Source organism: Triticum aestivum, chromosome 6B (assembly GCF_018294505.1).
Source record: "Triticum aestivum cultivar Chinese Spring chromosome 6B, IWGSC CS RefSeq v2.1, whole genome shotgun sequence".
NCBI classification, from domain to species: Eukaryota; Viridiplantae; Streptophyta; class Magnoliopsida; order Poales; family Poaceae; genus Triticum; species Triticum aestivum.
Window position 1 is genome coordinate 543,564,581 of NC_057810.1, and position 6,011 is coordinate 543,570,591.

The following is a 6,011-nucleotide window of genomic DNA, read 5'->3' on the forward strand; positions in this document are numbered from 1 at the left end:
GCAATGAAATATAAATATTTTAATACGTTAGCTCGTAATTTACCTGTTCATAATATATATACTCCCTCCGTCTGAAAATACTTGTCAGAGAAATTGATAAAAATGGATGTATCTAGAACTAAAATACATCTAGATACATCCATTTCTCCGACGAGTATTTTTGGACGGAGGGAGTAATTGTGTAGATAAATATTCATCAAATTTTATCTGTGATTTACCTTATATTTTGATCAGAAGTGATTTACCTGCCTATAGTAGGCGATTGTGTAAATAAATGTTTATCAAATTATGTTCGTGATTTGCCTTATATTTTGATCAGAAGATTGATAAGTAAAGGTTCATAAGTAAATTAGGTGATTGGTTATTATACAGTGAAGGTTGGATGAAGGGATGGTGAAAAGAAAGGTAAAACGAGAACCTTACGTTCTTTTTAAGTAGTACAGAAGTAGAGATATGTATGTGGTGCACCAAAGTTTTTCTGCAAAACGATCGAACTGTTTTGACATTGTCCACTTTGAATCCGACGCGCGTCGTCAGTGTTGGGTAGTTCCATCCTGTCGACGGGTTGGTTTGCACGCGAGCGTTTGCAGGAAGTCGATGACGTGTGGGCCATAGCAAACGGGTGTGCGAAGTGTCGCCCACCCCACTCTCACCCTTACCCCACCCACCCCCACACATTCAAGCTGCCCGAGAATTGGTAGACGCGCCTCTTCACTCACAATTCTCTCACTGCTTCCCTCCCCCTGCTCTGAATCGGTGGTGCTCAGCGGATTTTGTTCCCGGTTGATTCAAGGCGATTGTCGGCGAGTTCTCTCGGTGAGACCCATTTCATCTCCTCTGCATCTGCCCCCAATCTGTCGCTCATTACCTGTGTTAACCTAGTCGTTGTCAATGGTTTTTCATTGGATTGGCCGTGCCATATTTGTTTGCACAACTGAGGGAGGCATCCCATGGCGCTGAATTGGTGTTGGTTTTACTGTTTGTTACCCCCTATTTCGCAACGGCCGTTTACTTTGTGATTTTGCCATCACGATTTCATGGGTTGCAGGAGGGTTAGTTGCGGGCATTGTGACCAATCCCCTATATCCTATGTTTCCATGTTGATTCTAGGGTTTGTCGAGTATTTATTTGGTTTGATTCGTTAGTTGACGTGGAATCCCCCAGTAAAACAATGTTTTGAATCCAAAAGAACATCTGTAATCCCCTACTGTTCACTACATTTTGGTAGTTAATTGGTAGATCATCTTGATGGGGAATGAAGCATGGAAAAGAATACTAGGAACACCCAAGATCTATCTATGGGGATGCATAGCAACGAGAGGGAGAGGTGTCTACATACCCTTGTATACCGAAACGTTAATGATCTAGAGATTGTGGTTGGCGTAGTCATACTCGCGTCGCGATTCAATCTCATCCAAGCACCACACGTGACTGACACGATGGCGTGGTGGTGGTGATGGTGACAGTGGAATTTCGGTAGGGCTTCGCCAAGCGCTCACGGAATGTGGAGGAAACTACGGGAGGGGGACGGGTAAGCGTGGAAGGGTTTGCTGCCCCATGCGCCTCTCCCCTATATATAGGGGTGAGGGAGGGGCATGCCAGCCCTAGCCCCCCTCCCAAGGCAGGGGCGGCGGCCAAGGGGGGAGGAGTACTCTCCAAGCCAAGTGGAGGCTCTCTCCCTCAGTGTTTCCCCTCCCCAGGCGCATGGGGCTTGTAAGGACCGGTGCCTGTCGGTGTCAAAACCGGCGGATCTCGGGTAGGGGGTCCCTGTGGGAGTACTACTATCACGGGCTGCCTCGCACGGTCTTCTCGTTCATCAGATGGGCAGACGGCTTTCCTTAATGGGGAGTTGGATCTAGGATCGATGGGGAACAAGGGACGATGAACACGGTATTTACTCAGGTTCGGGCCCTCTCGAAGAGGTACAACCCTACGTCCTGCTTGATTGTATTCGATGTATGGTATGGTTACAGAGTAGATCTACCTCGAGATCAAGCAAGCTAAACCCTAAGGTGATGAGGTGATGAATGTAGCTCTAGCCCTGAAGCTCTAAACCCTCTGGTTTATATAGACACCAGTAGGGTTAGGGTTACATGCGATCAGTTACAATGAAGGAAAGATCACGCTAATCTTGACTTGGAGGACACACCACGACTCCGAAGATCTCCTGTCCGGTCACGGGTCTGCACTCTAGCTTGGCCCCATAGTAGCCCATCAGTCCGACCCATAAGTAATGGGTCAACGGCCCGAGGACCCCTTAGTCCAAGACTCCCTCAGTAGCCCCCAAACTAGATTCCAATGCCAGGCTTGTATCTGGCGTCCACACACATCATGGTCTTCGGCTTGTGAGGCGACTTCTTCATTTTGTCCTGTGCGTATTCGGAGTTTGAGTGGTGTTTGGAATCTGAAGCGTCTACTTTACTTAGCCTCGAAGGCCAAAGTGTCCGAGTGTGAATAGTGCCCATGCCTGACAACTTTTAGCGAAGGGTCGTGACCGGTCATAACGCCGAACGGCTGGCGGGTCTTGATGCATGACTCGAGGCCACCCCTCCACTGACACGTCTCATCCAAACAGAGATCGTGCCCCGTTTTTCATGGGATATGATCATTGACTTTGATTCCCCCACCCGCGCATAACGTCATGAGTATATCGAGAAGTGGAGAAGCCCACGGCATGAAAAGGGGAACACTTGGCTTCTCCGTAGCCTATAAAGAAGGGAGCTGCTATAGTTATCATCTCATGCCTTCTTTCACCTCCCGCTGTTGCCTCTCCAATCTCTAGAGCTCCAGCGCCCCGCTTTATCTGTATGCAACGAATCCCTTCCCCGTTCTTCCCAGCCACGTTCATGGCCGGATCCGGGGCTAATGGCAAGTGGGAGGCCTCCATCGTCACCAACGATGACATCAAGGGGCTGAAATGGGCCAGCTACCTATCGGGCGATGTCGCTCACCGAGCCCCCGAGAAGGGCCAGGTCATCCCCACGCCCAAGCTGGGTGAAAGGGCAGTATCCCTTTCCCATTCTATCTGGGGGTTGGGATTCCCGCTACACCCATTTGTGCGGGGATTAATGTTCTTCTATGGGCTAGACTTCCACGATCTAGCCCCCAATTCCCTCCTCCATATTTCCACCTTCATCATCGTTTGCAAGGCTCTTCTGCGGGTCCAGCCGCACTTCGACCTATGGCTAAAGATCTTCAATGTCAAGCCGAAGGTGGTCGATGGCGCACACGCGGACTGTGGTGGAGCGATGATCAACAAGCTCACCTGAGTCCAATGGCCGGACGGGACGTTCATTGACACCGTCAAGGTGTGGCAAAAGGAATGGTTTTACATAACCGAACCATGGGAGGCGGCCTGGGCAGCGACCCCCTGAGTTTAGATCTGGAACCCCTCCCTCCCCCCAAGGATGACCTCGTGGACCAAAAAAGGTCTCGATTGGGAATCTGCTGACGAGGTGAAGGCGTTGCAGAAGCGCGTGTCCAGCGTGATGGAGACTGGGGCCAAACCGACCAACATAGTTCAGATAATGCTCCGTCGCTGTCTCCTACCTTGCCAGCAGAGGGCGAGTCTGATGTGGGCTTATAAACCCGAAGACCCGGCCACCGTGCAGCACCTCTTTGTCACCACCCATGAAAAGGTGTGGAGTCTGTTGTTCAAGCCTCAGAAGGAGTGGTCGGGCGAGAAGGAAGACATCGGTCTTGATACCACATACCCTCTGAAGAAGGTAAGTAATTCTTTGCACGTCGTGTATTCGGGCGATCATAATGTACAAAGTTTGGTCTAAGCCCCACTTTGTTGCTTTAACAGGGCTGGCTTGAGAAGGCCAAGAAGATCAGTTGTTCGGCTCCACTGCCCAAAGAGCCGCAATCTGCTCAGCTTGGGGAGTTACTGGTCGAGGCGCCATATAGGGCACCAGAAAAGGAGAAAAAGAAAAAGGGGCCGCTGGAGGCCCGTGGAGGTCTCCACTTGAGGGAACATCCAGCCACCAAGGCCGACAATGCAGCAGCCCCGTCTGCCCAAGACGGGGAGGAAGACGAAGACGAGGAGGAAAGCGCCTCCTCGCACTCCAAGAAGAGGGCGGCGTCCGAAGATGTCGAGGAGGAACAACCCCCTCGAGCCCCGAAGAGGCAGTGCAGGCCCAAGGTCGTCCTGTCTGATAGCTCGGACTCCAATGAGGAGTCCACAACATCCAAAGAGGCCCGGAGAAGGACTGCGGGGTCAAGCCCCCTGCCGCCAGTTAGGAACTTCGACGCTCCATGTTTTATTTTCGCTAATCCCTTAACGACGAAAACTGATTTGTGTGATATCACAGCCCACTGCGTGGTCACCCCGTCGAGCAAACCTCAGATGGGACATCTCCACCCACCAAATTAGCGACAGGGGTCCGCGTCGCGCTCTGCATCTTCCCAGATCCACGAAGAGGTCGGGGAAGTCATGTCTCAAAGGGCCCTGAACACGGGAGAGGAGGGCGATGCCACCATGGACGAGGCTAATGCCTTGGTCACCGAAGACCAGGAGGATGTGTCCCTCCTGGCTAATGAGGAGGTGCAGAGTGTTGGGACATCATTTGCCCAACTAGACAAAGAAACTTATCCATCATGGAAGCTTTTGTAGACCTGAGAAATAAATTACAACAACCTTTCTTCATGGAGATCATAATCATAGCATCCTAGGCCATCTGGATAGTTAGGAATGACAAAATCTTTCAAAACATCCTTCCAGGCATCAACAAATGGAAAGCTATCTTCCTTTTTGAAGGAAATATGCCCTAGAGGCAATAATAAAGTTGTTATTTTATATTTCCTTATTCATGATAAAGGTTTATTATTCATGATAGAATTTTATTGCGTAAACCTTAGTACATGTGTGACTACATAAACAAACAACATGTCCCTATAGTGAGCCTCTACTAGACTAGCTCGTTGATCAAAGATGGTTAAGGCTTCCTAACCATGGACATGAGTTGTCATTTGATAACGAGATCACATCATTAGCAGAATGATGTAAACAATTCGAGGAAATTGTACGCAAGCAAGGAAGGCACCGGAAGAATCAAGGTGTTGGTTTTGAACGAAAGTTCAACGCCAATGGAGTTGAGTGGGAAGAAGATCAATACCCCAAGACAAAGTTTGTTCCTCAACAAGAGAAGGATGATCCTACTTCCTTCAAGGGGACACAAGCTCAAGATGATCTTCCACCACAAGATCACAAGAACAAAGGCAAGGACAAGCTTCAAGAGGAGATTTATACATTTGAAGAAGCACCTAAAGCCTCGTTCAAGTGGGTCCCCAAGACTACGTCAAGTTCTACTTCATCAAGTACAACTACAACTCCAAGGATTCCCATCAAGATGATGTGGATCCCGAAGAAGAAGAACTAGAAAGTTCTTGAGGGTGACTCCGCCAACATTCTTCACTCATATCATTTTGGCAAGAACAAGTGCAATCAACCTTCACATCTTTGCACCAGTTCAAGGAGTCACAAACCCTCATGTTGGTAAGGCAAGGGACAAGGTAACCTAATGTTTTCATAGACATCATCTTGTGTGTGCATCACTCTATGTCTATGGATATTCTTGTTTGTTCCTTGTGGGACTAACCCATGTAGGTAAGTTGAAAGTGCAACTCACTCCAAAGGATTGCTCCAAATGATCTACATCAACACTGAGCATCTACATCTTCAACACCTACATGAAGTCATCATCGACAAAACCCAAGGTTAGTTCATCCCTCTAAGGGGGGATCTCACATCTATGGGGAGCTTAGCTCAAAGAATTGAGTCAAAGCAACTCTAATGGTGTGAACACATTAATGCATTATGTGAAAGTGGTAACCCCACTTGAGCTTAAACGATGAGTATGACCTATGATCAAATGTTCTCATTTGACTCCTAAGCCAATATACTCATATATAGATGACCTAGTCATCGCCAATTGTTTGATAGATGATAGAATTGGTTGTGCATGCTTTGCCACATATTTCAATTGCCATCTTATTGTGTGAGCATGTTG